Source organism: Marmota marmota, unplaced genomic scaffold (genome assembly GCF_001458135.2).
Source record: "Marmota marmota marmota unplaced genomic scaffold, marMar, whole genome shotgun sequence".
NCBI lineage: Eukaryota > Metazoa > Chordata > Mammalia > Rodentia > Sciuridae > Marmota > Marmota marmota.
In genome coordinates this window covers 5,900,953-5,918,796 of record NW_026000082.1, presented here as the reverse complement: position 1 = coordinate 5,918,796, position 17,844 = coordinate 5,900,953, and the positions used below count along the sequence as shown (strand labels likewise).

The window sequence follows — 17,844 nt, the reverse complement described above, 5'->3', positions numbered from 1 at the left end:
CAAGATATAGGGTGAAAGTAAAAAGTAGAATTATTGTAAAAAGTAGAATTAGTATAAAGTAGAAAACTATTGGTTTTCAATCTAATTATTGAAAGTAACTTATTCTCAGCTTTTAATCAGTTGTTATGAACATAAGATATTTTGTGTAAGAGCCATAGTAATCAAAAGAAAATACCTACAGAAAATAGACAAAGGAAAAGGAGAAAGAAATAAAAACAGTCACTAAAAAAAGAAATCATGAAAATATAAAGAGTGAGAGAAGGGGTGTTCCAAACAGCTGTAAAACAGATAGAAGATAATGAATAAAATGGTAATCAAAAGTATTTCTCCATACTGCTTTCCATATTGGCTGCAGTATAGAGATTTCTTGGAAAATTTGGAATGGAACCACCATTTGACCCAGCTATCCCTCTCCTCAGTCTATACCCAAAGGACTTAAAAACAGCATACTACAGGGACACAGTCACATCAATGTTTATAGCAGCACAATTCACAATAACTAAATTGTGGAACCAATCTAGATGCCCTTCAATAGATGAATGGATTAAAAAAAATGTGGCATATATACACAATGGAATATTACTCAGCAATAAAAGATAATAAAATCATGGCATTTGCAGGTAAATGGATGAAGTTAGAGAAGATAATGCTAAGTGAAGTTAGCCAACCTGATATAAGGAGGCTGATTCATAGTGGGGAGAGGGAGCATGGGAGGAATAGATGAACTCTAGATAGGGCAGAGGAGTTGGAGGGGAAGGGAGAGGGCATGGGGTTAGAAATGACAGTGGAATGTGATGGAAATTATTATTCAAAGTACATGTATGAAGACAAAAATTGGTGTGAATATACTTTGTATACAACCAGAGATATGAAAAATTGTGTTTTATATGTATAATAAGAATTGTAATGCATTCTGCTGTTATATATAAATTTAAAAAATTAATTTAAAAAAGTATTTCTCTATAAGTAATTATTTCAAGTGCAAATGGATTCAATCCCCAATCACAAAACACAGAATGACTGAAGATATTTTAAAAATTAAGATACAACTATATGTTATTTATAAGAGACTCACTGTAGATTTAAAAACACACATAGCCTGAGAGTAAAAAAATGGGGAAAATATTTCTTGCAAATGGTAACCAAAAGAGAGCAGGGGTAGATATACTCGTATCAGAAAAAATGCACATTAAATTGCCAAAAATTGATACAAAGAGATAAAGAACAATATTACATAATAATTAAAGGGGTCAATTTACCAGGAATACATAGCAATTATACACATCAGGGTACACAAATGTCTGAAACAAACATTGAAAGAAATGAAGATATAAATATAAAGTATTGCATTAATCATAGGAGTTTATAAATACTCCATTTTCATAAATTGATAGAACATCCATTAAAAAATAAGTAATAATGGGGCTGGGGATGTGTCTCAAGCAGTAGCGTGCTCGCCTGGCATGCATGCGGCCCGGGTTTGATCCTCAGCACCACATACAAACAAAGATGTTGTGTCCGCCGAAAACTAAAAAATAAATATTAAAAAAATCTCTCTCTCTCTCTCTCTCTCTCTCTCTCTTAAAAAAAATAAGTAATAAGAATAGTAAAGCAACACTATAGACCAGAAAATCTAAATAGACATATAAAAACTTTTCCACCCAACAGCAGCACCACTCACACATTCCCAGATATACATGGAGCTTTACGGTATTAGGGCACAAAGCAAGTCTTAACTAATTTAAGGTTGAAATCATATACCAAGTGTCTTTTCAAACCACAACGAAATGAAACTAAAATAGAATGTCAGAAGGAAATTTTCAAATATGTGGAATTAAACAACACAATTTTATACAACTAGTGGGCCAAAGAATAAATCAAAAGGTAAATTAGCAAATATCTTAAGACTAATGAAAACAAAAACACAACATAAAAAAGTTTATATGATTCATCAAATAGATTCTAAGAAGAAATGTCATAGTAAATGCCCATATTAAAAAAAAGAAAAAAAGAGCTCAAATAAATAATCTAACTTTATACATTGAAGAACTAAAAATAAGAGTAAACTAAGTATACAGCAGAATAAATAATAAAGATTAAAGCAGAAATAAATAAAATATACAACAGGAAAATAATAGAAACAATTATTGAAACGATTGATTTTTTTTCATTGCATATATATGTTGTGTAATTTTTATTGTTGGTAAGAATCATTTTTTGAAAAGATCACCAAAAGTAAAAAAAATTTTTAGCTCATGCTATGGTTTAGTTCTGAATTTTACCTCCAAAGCTCTGTGTTGAAGGCTTGGTCCCCAGTACAGCAATGTTCAGAGATGGGGCTCTTAGGAAATAATTGAGTCCTGAGAGCTCAGAACTCATCAGTGGATTAATCCACTAATGGATTAATAATTTGATGGCATTTTTGGAAGGCAGTGGATACTGTAAGAGGTAGGTCCCATTGGAGGAAGTAGTTCACTAAGGGCATGCCTGCAGAGGTGTATCTTGTCCCTGATCTTACTCTTTCCCCACTCAAAACACACCTACCTCTCTCTCTCTCTCTCTCTCTCTCTCTCTCTCTCTCTCTCCTTTACCTCCTCTCCTTTCTGCCATGATATCCTGCCTGACCTTGGGCCCTGAGGAATGGAGTCAGCCATCTATGGACAGAGATCTCTAAAACCATGAGCCTCAAAATAAACTTTTACTCCTCCAATTGTTATTGTCAGTTTTTTTTTAGTTACAGTGGTGCAAACCTGACTAAAACATGTGATCATCTCAATAGATGCAGAAAAATCAATTGACAAGATTTAACACCCACTTATAATAAAACACTATAAAAAAACTATGAATAAAAGGAAATTATGTCACTCCAATAAAGGCCATATATGGCAGGCCCATAGCTGACATCATGGTCAATGATAAAAAAATGAAAACTTTTCCTTGAAGTTCAAGAGGAAGGCAAAGACACACACTCTCAGAACTTCTATTCAACACAATACTGAAGTCCTAGCCAGAGCAATTAGTCAAGAAAAGGAAATCAGAGGCATCCAAATTAGAAAAGAAGTAACATTATCTCCATTCATAGACAACATAATCTTATATATTAAACACCATAGAGTCCACACACGTACAAATAGCTGTTAGAACTAATAACTTTAGCAAATTTTCAAGATAGAGAATCAACATTTAAAAATTGATTTCTTTTAGCATAAGAATAGAAATGTGCTATTGAAACAGAACAGAAAGCCCCGGGGGGAAAAAATATTCAGACATACATGACCAAATAATCTTCTACAAAAGTGCTGAGAGTGCACGATGGTAAAAGAATGGTCTCTTTAATAATTGGTACTGGGAAAACTGGATATTCACACGTGAAAAGAATGAAAGAGGATCCTTATTTTACACTATACACAAAAATCAATTTAAGTTAGCTTAAAGACTTAAACGTGAGACCTGAAACTATAAAATTTCTGAAAGAAAATATAAGGGGAAATCTCCATATCATTGATCTTGGCAATGTTTTCTTGACTATAATACCAAAGGAACAGGAACTAAAAGCAAAAATAAACATGTAGTGCTATATTGAACCATAAAGTTTCTACACAGCAAACGAAGCAATTAACAGATGAAGCCAATCGAGCAAATGGGAGGAAATATTTGAAAATGATATATCTGATAAAAGTTGAGTATTCAAAATGGATAAGGAAATCCTACAACTCAACAACAATAAATAAATAAATAATAACTTGGTTGAAAAATAAGCTAAGTATTTAAACAGATGTTTCTCCAAAGAAGATATCCAAGTAACCAACAGGGAGATGAAAAAAATAGTCAACAACATTGATCATCAGGGAAATGTAAATCCAACCACAATGAGATACCACCTCACACTGGAAAATAACAAGTGCTAGCAAGGATATGGAGAAATTGCAGGTAGAAATATAAAATGGTATATGTAGCAGTCATGGAAAACAGTATCAAGGTTCCTCAAAAGCTTGAAAATAGACCTATCATAAGATCCAACTATCTTACCTCAAGGTATTTATCCAAACTAACTGAAATTAGGATCCGCAAGAAATACCTGTACTCCTCTGTTAATTGCATCATTATTCACAAGGATCAAGAGCTGGAAACAATCTAAATTTCCATTGGTGAGTGAGTGAATCAAGATTATATGGGATCTCCACCTTGTGGAATATTATTTAGCAATTTTAAAAAAGATGAGCATGAGGGCCTTATGGCAAGTAAAAAAAAATCACAGAAGAACGAATACTGCATAATTCTACTTACATATGATAGTCAAACTCTGAAAAGCAACAGGTAGACTGGTGTTTGCTAGGGACTAGAGGAGAAAGAAATGGGCAGCTGCTAACTGCTGGATGTGGAGTTTTAGTCACACAAAATGAAAAAGTCCTAGAGCTCTACCATACAATGATGGTTTAAAATACTGTACCATGAATTTAAAATGTTATAAGGTCAGTATCATATTTTGCAATATCACAATAAGAAATAAACTTACAAAATTTTAGAGGGATACTAATATCAACTACCCTTTAGAAGCACATGGTGAGTTAGTGGCATGGCCCTGGCTAGCATCCATGTGTCCTGGTTCCCAGCTTGGTATTCATCGCAACTCATAAAGCATCTTTTGCCCAACTTGAGAAATACCCAGCTAATCACAACAGGCAGCGCAGATAAAGGTACAGGTGAGGGGAGGTGGAGGGAGGGGAAATGAAGACTTATCACCAGTCGACACACACTTCCAAGTTCAAGAGTGTTTTAGTGTCTATTTGTTTCCATTACAGAAATAATATCCATTTGTTAAAGGAACTATTGAAATTGAAATTACATAGAAACAGAAAAAGAAGAAGAATGTATACTCCTATCCATTACATGCACAACCATTAATACTTGAATGTGTTTTCTTTTTGTCTTTTAATGAGTAGGTTGTTGGGTTTTCACTGAACCGTGTTAATTCTTAATGTCCAATTTTGTATCATGCTTTTTTCACAATATTACAGCATAAGCATTTCCCATCCATAGACAGCATTTTCTTTCATGGCTACATAATGTGCTTTGATATCACTGTGCCATACAATACAATATTTCCAATTCTTTTCCCCACTTCAAATGGCTTTAAATGAACATATATCTATTTATACAATATTTCATAGTAACAGAGGTGGAATTATGAAATTAAATAACTTAGAGATGTTGAAGACTTTGACACATAGTATCAATTCACTGTAATATTTTATTAATGTGCAATTACAAAAAATTCTGGAGGTAGAAATAGAGGTAAAATCAGAGGTCAGCCAATTCCAAAAGCCCCAAATGTGGAATGTTTTCTCTGATATAAGGATGCTGATTCATAATGGGGTTTGGGTGGGGAGAGCATGGGAGGATTAGATGAACTCTAGATAGGGCAAAGGACTGGAAGGGGAAAGGGAAGGGCATGGGGGTAGAAAAAACGGTGGAATGAGATAATAATGGTAATATTAATTACCCTAAGTACATGTATAAAGACACAAATGGTATGACTATGCTTTGTGTACAACCAGAGATATGAAAATTGTGTTCTATATGTGTAATATGAATTGTAATGCATTCTGCTGTCATATATAACAAAATAGAATACAAAATAAATTTAAATTTTTTAAAAAAAGAAATAGAAGTAAAAATAACAATAATGTTTGCCATTATTTACTTGAGACCTAGAGGCAGACAGCTACTGAATATTCTGATACATTTACATCTTTTTAATATTTACAAAATATACATGTATATATTAGGGTTCTCTAAAGGAATAGAATCAATAGGAAGGTATAATGATAAAAAGGATACTTATTAGGTTGGCTTACATGACCAGAAGCTGGATAGTCCACAATGGCAGTCTGCAGGCTGGAGAGCTGGAAGAACCAGTAGCTGCACAGTCCAAGAGGCTGAAGCCCCAGAACAAGAGGGATCAATGGTGCAACTCTAGTCCGAGACCAGAGACTTCTGGGGAATCTCTGGCAGAGTCCACTTTGGAAGAGTGAAGAAGCAAGAGTCTGATATCCTCAGATGATCACAGCAGCAATCAAGAACCCGTTCAAGAAGAATCATTGCTTCCTTGTTGTTCCAACTTTTTTTCCATCCAAGCCATGGACAGTGCTGCCCATACTCAGGGAGAGTCTCCATTTCAGTTATCCCACATGCCAATCATTCCTAGACACACCCTTATCCATACACCCATAAGCCTCTTAATCCTTGGCATCTCTTAATCCAATCAAGTTGAAAATTTCAAATTAACCATTACAATGTAATTACCAAATTAAGACCATCATATATGCATATGTAATAGTTTGGTTGTTGGTGGAATCATTTGTGAGCACATTCTTGAAAACCAAACAGATCTGATCAATCACAACATGCTGTCCCAGGAATACAGACCAACATCCTCCATCTGTACACACCCAGTGCATCTCACTAATACCCCAAACGCAAATAATGGATGACACACGAGACCACCTTTATAGGACAATGCTCACGAAGGTATCTTAGTTGTACATGTCATGGGGCTTCTCTGAGAAATTCACTCAGGGAGTTGCAACAGCATTTTCCTGTTTGATACCAGTGTAGAGCTTGTTTCAGACTAGTATTCCAATATGTCAACTACCCAGGATCAGTGTGAACTCTGCACTGGGGATTTCTGGTTCTCCTCAGATATGTGCAAAAATAGAGTGGTTGAAACAGAAACTTTGACATCAGACTGTCCCAGCTCAAGTCATGCTCTATCTCCTATTAGCTGATGTGGGTTAAATTACATAACCTCTCTGAGCCTCTGTACTGAATGACAATAGTAGCTACCTCTTCGGTTTGAAGTGATGATCAAGTGAGACAATTCCTGCAAACTACACAGCATTGTGTCACTGCAGGCAATCAATCAAGTTCAGCTGTAATTATTATTTTGAGGAGTTCTGGCAACAGCTTTCTACTCTCACTCTCACAAATATAATTTTCTTTTTACCTATTGATCTATTAACACAAATTCCCAAAGCAGACATTATGACAATGATTACAGAAGTTCAAAATGGTATCATATTTATATTATCACTTATTAATCACACAAAGCAGTGAAATTATCATTAACTATTTTGATTAATAAATTTATGTCAGGACTTACTATTCCCAGGAGCTTTATATGAAATATCCTCTTCAATCTTCACAAGCCTGCAAAATACTGTTATTATCATTTGCAAATAAGGAAATCAACACAATATAAGAAATTCTCCAAAGGTCACCCAGCTCAAAGCCAATGAACCAGAGTTGCAATCCAAGCTTGTTGCACTCCATGCCCTGATCCCTGTGTTCTAGGCCAGGGGTCATAAAACCTTCTTCTATAAAGTGCTAGATTGTAAGCATTTCAGGCTCCTGAAGCCATAGGGTTCCCATCATACTTGTTTCTTTGCCGCAGTAGCACAGAAGCAGTTGTAGACAATATATAAAATGAGCACGACTATGTCACCTAAACTCCATTATGAAACCCTGAAATCTGAATTTCATATAATAGTTAAGTCTCACAATATATTATTCTTCTTTTAATTTTTTACTAACCATTTGGAAAGGTGAAAACCACTCTTAGCCCATGGGCCATGCAGAAAGAAAATGGCGGACCATACATCCATTCCCAGAGAGAAAAAATGGTGAGGAACTGTGAGGCTCTCCAGCCTCATGAAGCAGTGTTCAGGAGAACCAAGCTACCAGGCTCCCTTCAGGTCTTTTCCATGCTCCTCTTTTGGCCTGCAACATTCTGACAATCATTCCCCTCCCAATACCTGCCCTAACCCTTGTCATCCTTCAAGCCAAACCTCGCTACTACTTTTAGCAGAAAATGCATAACCCACCAGTAACAACATCTCTCTGCTAAGTTTGAAGGCCTTTTCTGTTCTCCCTTAATGCCCCGTATTTTCCCAACACAGGGACTACACACTGAATTGGAGTGGCTTGGTTATCTGCTCCAAGGACAAGAGCCTTGAAGTCCTGATTATAATTGTACAGCTTAGTAATTAGTACAGTGTATAGAACATAAGAGGAACTCAATAAAAATGGGAAGGAAGAATAAAAGGGAGGAATGGAAGTAGGAAAGTAGAGAGAGAGAGAGAGAGACAAATCAAAGTTAACTGAAAGTATGTGCTCTGAATGGGATGTGGAGAGGCAGAGAGAATCAAGGGAGAAGCTCACACCTGGCCAATAGGACAGAAATGAAAGGAAAATCACCCAAAATGGATATGGAAACCCTGTTCCTCATGAGGGGCAGTCTGTGATCCCCTGCAAAACTGATTGTGCAATGTGTTGGGACAGGGAAGAACAAACAGAAACAAATTTCCATCAAGGTTCAGGAAAAATGATTGTCTAGAGGATCTGGGTGCCCGTAGGATTCTCAGCCATTCATATCATGTGCACTACCAGTGAAATGCAAAACCTCAGCTCAAAACTTCAGATGGCTTCTTTCTTCAATGTTATAGAAAGATAAAAGAATCTAATGGAGGACACAAATAAAAAGAAATTGAAGAGCTGGGGAGCAGAGGAGGAGGGAGGATATGCTAAATCCTTCTTCCAACTCCTTACCAAACACTTTCCCTTTTAAGCAATCATGGGGAGGGGGGGTTGGTAAATGAATGGAACTAGAGAATATTATGCTAAGCAAAATAAGCTAGTCCCAAAGAACCAAAGGCCAAATGTTTTCTCTGATATATGGATGCTGATTTACAATAAGCAGGGGTGGGGGTGGGGAAGGGAGATACAGTGGTATTTGGGAATAAAGAGAAGGGGGTAAAAGGAGGGGAGGGGGCATAGGGGTAGGAATGATAGTTGAATAAATTGGAAATGATTACCCTGTGTGCACATATGATTACATGGCCTATGCAAATCGACATCATGCACAACCAGACAAATGAGAAGTTATACTCCTTTTATGTATGATGTGTCAAAATGCATTCTACTGTCATGTACAACTAATTAGAACAAATGAAAAAATTTAAAAAAAAGAAACCATGAGGACTTGAATTTACCCTCCAAAGTATATCTTTGAAGTAAAGAATTTAGTCATGGCCTACCATGAATGCTTCAGAGTTGGGGGTTTCTTTTGTGTGTGTGTGTTTTTCCTTGACCAGGTGCTCTATGGTAGAGATGAAAACATCTGGAATATAAGAGACAGGTCTCATAGACATGGCCAGAGTGGAGGCTTGTTAGCCAGCTATTCTATGTCAAAGGATCCATGTGGCTGGGTCTGTTGTATAAGTTGAGGGGGGGGGCAGTGTTCNACCCACTCCTGTTCTCCACAGATGCAATGTCCCAGGAATGTGCCAGCACGTGCTTCCATCAAGACTCTTTAGAGGCTCAGAGACTTGACTGCCTGTGTCTAGACCCACTCCAAATGCACCTTTCATTCATTCACTGAACTTTTGTATTTGCCATAAAAGGCACCTGTCACTGGGCAACTTGAGGAGCCAGGAAATGCCCAGCATTGTCCTCAATGCCTTGTCTACCTTTTTCTGCTCCCTGTTGTTTCTGAAGAAGGAGGGATACTCCCAGATCTACCAGATATATTTTGTCAAAATGCCATTCAAAAACATGTAGAGCCATGGACTATGTATCCCAGGGTTAAGGAACTTGTTGACTCCTCTGTATGTGAGTGGGTCCTGTGGCATCCAGATGCTCTCCCAGCTACTGGGAATCCTCTGGGTTTGGTCTCTGTTTGTTGCCTAGTGTGATATTTTCCTTTTCCCTGAGACAGCTCTTATTCAATGGCTGCTTAGTCACTGCAGGAATACCATGTCCTGGCATCCTTCCCCCAATTCAGGATAATTCAGCAAGGGCACTCAGCTTCCAGTTCCCTGTGGGATTCATTGACCCTGGGTTAGGACTGAACTGATTAACTGAACTGCCTAGGCCTTCCTGCATTCCCCTGTAGATGTGGATCCAGCCACCCCAATAAACTTGCATGCCTCCATAAGCCTCACACAAGTCCCAAACTTTGCTTTCAGGAAATCTATGTGGGACACTGCTTTTCTATCTATTCAATAAAGGATCTCTGCTAATAACCTCCAGTAATGTCCATAAACACGAGTAATGACATTGATGACACTGCCAGGCATATAATACCAGTAGAAGCAGCAGCATTAGCAGGAGCTCATGTGCATCTGAATGCAGTTCAGGACACAGTTCTTCAAACACTATGAAACCACCAGTGCAGAGTCCAACAGAGTCACTGACAACTACCACCTCTGGATTGGAGCCCTGTACCTGACATGAACTTGCTCGATGACTCCAAGTAATTGTTTCTGCTGGGCCTCATTTTCTTAACCTGCAAAATAAGAGACTTGGTCTTTTTTCTCCCCCCTCCTCACTTGAAATGAATGGTATGTATGTGATCTCTGCTTTGAGAAAACAAGTCCATTTTTGCAAAAATCATTCTCTCATTCACCATGAACCCCCAAACATTGATTAGGCACCTCATTATTCCTGACTCTATGCAGCGCTTTCAGCTGGCCTTGTCCTCGAGACACCTGAGATATAAGGCTACTGACACAAGCAGGGAGTCACAGCCTAGGTAGCCTTCCTAGATTCAGTGTACCTCTCCTCCACAAAAGAGAAACCTGTCATGATTTATAAGTCAGCAAGTATTGGGGGGAAAACTAGAAAAAACCACCATACATGGAGAACTGCCAGGTGTCCGTGAGGGACCTTTATCCTTTTACATGCTAGGTTATAGTTCTTTGAACTCTCATAACCATCCCTCACCATCCCCGTTCTCCAGAGAAACCTACAGAGGACCTGTGACAACACAGAGTCGGGCAACACATCCTTGGAAGTACCCAGGGTGCCCCACTCTGGTCTGTCACTCTGTCACATATGTATTTGCTTCTGCATCCATTTCCTCAATGAGAGCTGCAGAGGTCCTTGAAAGTGGACCCCGTGTCTTTTTTTCTCTGAGCACCTAATAGTGATCACCTATTACTAAATACATGCTTTAGCAATATAATTAATCAAGGTCTTCTCTTGTCATTTCTATCACATTGTTTCACAATCAGCCTTGCTTCTTCACCTCCAAATTTTTCTAAAAATGATCAGTCTTGAAACAGGCAGAAGATCAACACCAAATAAAAAAGATATAATTGAACACTGCCCCCCCCCTCAACTTATACAACAGACCCAGCCACATGGATCCTTTGACATAGAATAGCTGGCTAACAAGCCTCCACTCTGGCCATGTCTATGAGACTGGTTCTCCTGGGCCAGCAGAGTGCAAGGGCTCCCATTGATTATTCCCAAAAATCCATGATCATTTTGAAAGTGGTTCATTTATTTAAAGGCAGTTTAAATACCTCCTTCTTATCATTTTTAACCAGGGTCACAAAAGGCATCCTAAAGATATTTGATCATTCAATTAGACTAAATGAGGCCAAAGTATATGCTGCTGCCTCAGAGGTTATCATGCTTAATAAAACATGCTTTATAAACCCCATAAAGGCTGTAACTCACTTTACAAGCAGCCTTCCCCACAACTTTAACAAAAGATGTCTGAATGTTGTGTGTGTGTGTATGTGTGTGTGTTTTGTGAGTGCATGTGTGTTTTAAAGTCCTGTTCCATAAGGATTATAGCTCCCCTGCTGTTTGGAAAAGATCATTTCACTTGTAACACTAATAACTTGAGCAGGGGAGAAGCTGGCCTGGTGAATGGAATGCACTCCGCTGCACATCTTGGCTCAGCTAGAAATCGGAAACAGATGGTCCTTGCGGCTGGTTTGCCACTTGAGCCCGCTCACTGCCAGCCTGTGGTCTTCAGTGGGCTGCTGCTGGCAGTCTGTGACTTGAACATAGTAGGACAGTGGCAAAAGAAATCAAATCTTTTCCAATGAGCAGCAAGTTATAATGAAATTTGACAGATCTGACATTCTATACCTAACATCTAGTTAGAATATATTAACCTTTTCGTTTTCTTAAGCGCCTCACATAGAAGTTGTGAATATACTTATTAGAGGGTTGTGCTGTGTGTGTTTTCTTTTTTCTTTCTTTTTTTTCTTTTTTAACGAGGGGCAGAGGGTTTAGTCCAATCTCGGGTGGCAGCCGGCTAACAGAAAATGTAGAGAGAAAGTCAAAGAATTTCCAAATGGAAGCGAGGCACAAGAACCGCTACCAAGAAGAAAACTCATTCTGTGCAGGATACGGCAGGAGAGTTTCTCCTGAAAACATTATCAATATTTCTCTCAAGAAAAAAAATATACACAATCAAGAATCTGAGCAATCTCTGGGCATCTCATTAAAATGGATGTGGCTGTCTGGACCCCCCTGGCATTCGACAATTTCACCCTTTTCAGCCATAGGGTGAGGAAAGCATGCCAGGTGACTTGGTGCACCCGTTTATTTAAGTCACCACAGTCTCACCTGGTGATGATGTGTACCTGTGCAGAGGACTAGATTTCTTTCATCAAAAAAGAATAAATATTCCACCAAAGAGCTTGGCACTTGGGGGCTTCCTACGATTCTTCCTCTCACTCCAGGGCTGACGTGTGAGCACACACTCATTAGAAGGGTTAGAGAGTGATGTCCTGAACGCCATTAGGATTTTCCACCTGACTACAGTTAGAGGAAACATCTAGGTGTTAACAGTAGATAATCCCTATCCAGTACAGGCTTTTTTTTTTTTTAATCTCAGGTACCCATTACCCTAAACTGGACTCCTCGATAGCCTCAGCAACAGGGTACATTTCTAATTTCGTCACTTCTAACATTCTGATTATTCAAAGTGTTGAGCCCAACATTGAACTGTACAAAAAAAAACACAAAATATCTTCTGAGAGCTAGCTGTAGCTGGTTGGAAGAGAAAAGGCATGGGATTTTTCTTCTTCTTTTTTTTTTTTTTATCAAGCAGATGCAGGGCTGAATCTATGCTCTTCTTGGTTGGTGTGGATCTTTAGGCTCCTGCCCTTTGGACCCTGACCTGCCAATTGAAAATAATAATCGCCACCTCCTGGGGATGTTGTGAAAGTTCCATGGCACATCATACCGTAAATCACCTTTAAAGAAGGTGCATAGCAGGCGCTCAATCCTGTTATTGCCCTCCTTTCTTGATTTAGCAGGCAACGCCAGAGAAGTGAAGCTCTGGATTCATGTTTCCTAGGCATGGGCTTCCTTCCACCTCTAACTCTGGAACCCTAAACAAGTCACTTCACCTCCTGGAGTCTGTTTTCCTGTTTGTAGAATGAGGCTAATAATAGATCCTACTTCATAGGAACCTACCTGGAAAAAATTACATAAAGCTCTTGGAACAGTGCCTGCCCAAGAGGAAGCACTCAATCAATAAACGTCAGCTGTTAACTGTATGCTGCATTCAAAATCAAGTTGCTCTTCTAGAGTTTCACATTTTCAAGGGTCCTGGAAACAAAACTTTAAAAGGAGGGAAAAAAATTTAATTGCTTGCACTGCAAAAATTGCTATTTAATGGATGAATGAATAAAAGACATATGTTCATCAAAGACAGGTAGTGATACAGACAGTCTCTATGAAGCACCAGTGGATGATACAGATAAGGAGGCAGTAGGAAGTCAAAGGAGCCAGAAGGAAGTCAAAGGAGCCAGAGGTCCCTGTGGACTGGGGGCATTAAGTTGGGAAGGTAGATGATATACTAGAAGGGCAACAGCTTGAGCCAGCATTAAAGAAAAGTCTGGGCACGTGTGAGAAGAATGCAATCAAATTCACCTTGACTAAATGTTCTGTGCCTGTTTACTAGCTTTCACAAACCACTGAAGGAGCCCCCTACTACTTCCCCAGCACTTGAATCTTATAGTTAATCAGATGAGTAAGACATGGCCCCTGCCCTCAAGAATCTCAAGGGCCAGAAGACAGAGGCCTCTGCTCTAGAGGGGTCTAATAAAAACAAAACATCAATAACAATATGATATCTTTGATTGAACACTCATTACCTATCAGGGACCAGTCACTTGATGCATATTTTTGCTTTGAACTATGATTATATATGCACAGAAAGGCAAACTTAATAAATGCTATTGTTTTTATTTTCCTGATTAGTATGGGACACAGAATCAGAGAGGTCAAGTAATCTGGGAGAGGTTACACAGTAACCAGCAGAGCCAGACTATAAGACTTCAGAAATAGTGGACTCAATGGCTCTATTATCCAGCCTCTGAAAATCACTTACATCCCATTACATATTGCCTTTTAATGACATATAACAAAAACCAAAACCTCTCCTTGGTATTGTACACCTGTTGGCGGCAGAATCTCCAAAGTCTTTTCCAAATGCACTGCAGGAAAGACCCACATGGGAACCCTCCATCCTCTGAGCTCTCTGATATTCTTCCCATTAAACAAAAGGAGGTCCTTCACTGGGGGACCATTGGCCAGGATGACCAGAGTGAGGCTGGAAAGTGACATGCCCAGGGTGTCACATCAGGAGAAGTCAGTTCCTTTTGTCATACTCCCCATCATCCCTCTGTTCCTGGCCACCTGACTCCAAGGCTAGGGCATCTCACTTCTTATAATGCGTGCTCAAAGGAAATAAGAAAGCCGAATTCTGACGGGCTTATTTCTTGAGGGGAGCGCTGTTTTTGCCTTAGATTCATTCACGTACACTGGGAAGAAATATTCAAATGACAAGAGTTAAATTCAAAACATGTAGCCGCTCTCTGTTATATTTTTTTTTCTGACTGAAGGCAAACCATTTAGATGTTTGTTTCCAAAAAGGCATCTGTCAGCAATCAAAGGGGAAAAATGCATAAAGCAAATGCAATTGTTTGGAGTAGCGTTTCCTGGATCATGTTAAATGCTTGAATTGCTCCCCATTATGCTCACCAAATAATTTTATTTCCCACAATAATTGCAATATTTAACATGTTTTATTTAATCTTGTTTTAAGGCTATTAACAACGGGCCACACTATGAAAGGACTGATTGCGGTATGGGGAAGAGAGAACAATGATAAAGTTAAATGCACCTAATTGTTCTGGATTTAAAACACTATTATCCAATCATAGTTATCATTTCTTTGTTCAAAACTACTGTGCCATCTCCTGCAACATCTTGCCTGGTATTTCATCACTCGCAAAGTGAAATCTGGACTCCGGTTTACTTTATGCCCCATTCATTCATAAATAATGGGCATACATAGGATGTTCTGGCTCAGAAACGTCACGGCTCTCACAAGAGATGCCACCAACTTCACAGGTTGCTGTGGAACAAACTTAGAAACTGTAAATCTGTGGGCTCAGATGTCCAAGATATCCATGTGCCTATATGCCCCCCAGGAGGAAGCTGAAGGGACCCTAACGCAAGGAAACTTTGGTTTTGGGCTACTTGACAGAGGCAAGTCAGAGTGGATGATATGGAATTGCAGGCTGGTTCAAAGACAGAATGTTACTTTATTTCTTTTCTTCTTTTTCCTTTTCCATTTTTTTTTAGGGGGATGCTGTTTTACATTTTGTATAAAATTTACAACTTCTTTCCTTATCTTTCTCTAGATGGAAAACTGAAGAAAGGGCAAGTCATTTTAATGACACTGCAATTGCACAAGGCAATCGATGTTCCAGCAGGCAAGCCCAGGGCAAGTGTCTGGTAGAAGGACCATGTGCCATTCAGGGGGCACTAAAGGTAACTAAAATTTCCTGTGCTACCGCAGCCACTTCTGAAAAGAGAGTGGAAACCAAGGTGATAAAGAATACAAAGAGGCTTGCTAAGAGTGATAACAGTATTTACTTCTGATATTAATTCTCAGTACCAACTCCTACCTTCTTACTATGAGAAGAAATCCAATTACAATGAGAGCTGAGAAAGGAAAAAAAAATGTTTTATTTATTTTATTTGTGGTTTACTCCTAGATGCGCTCGGCACATCAGGCTTGAAATTAGAAAACATTTCTGGTGCAACTGGATGAAATCTGCTTTAATGAAATTATTTTTGTCAAAATAACTATCTACCATAATACCATGATGCTAAATGGGTAAAATAATACCTACTAAGGAAGAGATTAGAAATAAGAAAGCAAAAAGCCACCAAATCTAACCTCTTTGGAACTTAGAATTTATGATCTGAATTAGTTTATCAAAATATTTGCTCGTCAAAAATAGGATTGAAAAAAAATTCAGTGGATACCTGGGCTGTCAGCGCTTAACTGCTTTAAAATAATCACAGTTCAATCACTCTGAGAAATAGTCTTAGGTAAATTCTCCCATGCTCTGGAGTGCCCACATTGAAGGTCTTGATGTAAGAGCTGTAGAGTTTCACTGGTAGGTTCCTGGGGATCAAAGAATTGCTTATGTTCAGAAAAAATTAGGAGATGTTTGGTACGCAGCTCTTATAAAGCTATTTCTGCAGTTTCTCATGTCACTTGGTTTAAAGGAATAAAATATAACAAGTTCAAGTCATTCTCTTTACTTCCTTTCCCACCCCCATTCCTTGATCCTGAATAAAATGGTTGAAATTCAGCAGTTGTCTAGAGTTTTTCTCACTTAAAAAAAAAATTGTTTTTACAGCCCTTCTTATTGATAGGTTCATACTGTGGTTGGTTGATTTTTTTTTTTTTAATGCTTCAAAAAAAAAAATAACGTGTGGTTAAAAATCCCTATTAAAAAAAAATGGCTGAGTTACAGTAAGGAAATCAGAAGTGATTTTCCCTGATTAAGGAGGTACCCATGTCAAGTTTAGCCTGAATTGTGTTAAACTGAATGGATAATGACCGATTATTTTCAAAGAATGGAGAAGTCCAGAATTAATTTTTTTTTAAGGCAACAGAAAATATAGGGTGTGCCTCGCCTCCGATACAACTTGTAACATGTCAGTAAAGTATTTATTTACTCACATGAAAACACACATCCAAAAAAAAATATCAAAGGACTTTGAAGGCTGTCATCTCATATTCAGGTCCTTTCAGAACCAAATTAACTAATGATTTAATTTAAAATAATAATAATAAGGTAAAGAAGGAGAAATATTTCTCCCTGGAATTGTTTTTACTCCTTGGAAAACCTGTTCAGCTCTTCCCAGATTTAGTTTTAGACTTTTTCACTTTGCTTCCAACCGAGATGTGTAAGACAGCAAAACTGAACTAAACATTTTTTTTTAAAATGCACAGCTCACATTCTTGAAAAAAGTGGCTGTGAAAAACAGATACTGAATCAGACTTAAAGTCGAGTGGGGGGGCGGGTAGGGAAAAAAAAAAAAAAAGCCCAAAACATTGCATGATAGTCTCTAAGCAGTTCCATCTGTCAAGCAGAAATTTTAGGCTAATAGCCTGTGGCGATCTCCCTCCGCAGTCCACTACCTGCCTTTGTCCTATTAAATCTCTTTATTCTCCTTAAAAAAAAAAAAAAAAAAAAGAGGGGGGGATTGGTTGTTGGAAGGAAAGGAAAAACCTTGCAGACCAAAATCATCTGAGTGATGAAGCCCTAATTTTAACCACCTCCCTTTGATGTGTAGCAGTGGGCTCTTGTTTTTTAAAAAGGAGAGAGGAGACAGTGCTAGCAGCAGAAGACTTTTCATCTCCACTTCACCTTGCCACTGGGTCTGTGAGAGATTGGTTCATTGTCAAGGAGATTTTTTTTTTACCCATGATTCCATATGGTATGGACCGGTCTACATGTTGCCCCACATGCCACTGCAAATGTTTTCTCAATTAGGTGTCTTATCTCCCGTGAGTTAGCATCAGATGAAGCTTGCTGACAGCGTAATGGCAGGGAAAGCTTCCGACGGCTCCATCAAATGGCAGCTCTGCTACGACATCTCGGCCAGAACTTGGTGGATGGTGAGTTGGCAGCGGGGACTGCCTTTTTTTTTTTTTTTTTTTTTTTC

General features: G+C 38.4%; 1 long non-coding RNA gene across 1 annotated transcript in view; it reads right to left on the bottom strand.

Annotated features, from left to right (window-relative positions):
* Positions 1 to 5,724: 5,724 nt before the first annotated feature.
* Positions 5,725 to 17,844, bottom strand: part of LOC125620364 — a 14,612-nt gene continuing 2,492 nt past the window's right edge. The window contains exons 2-4 of the long non-coding RNA XR_007351971.1: positions 10,285 to 10,345; positions 9,096 to 9,178; positions 5,725 to 7,209 (exon numbers count right to left, since the gene is read on the bottom strand). This is a non-coding gene — a long non-coding RNA (uncharacterized LOC125620364). The remainder of the gene's footprint in view (positions 7,210 to 9,095; positions 9,179 to 10,284; positions 10,346 to 17,844) is intronic.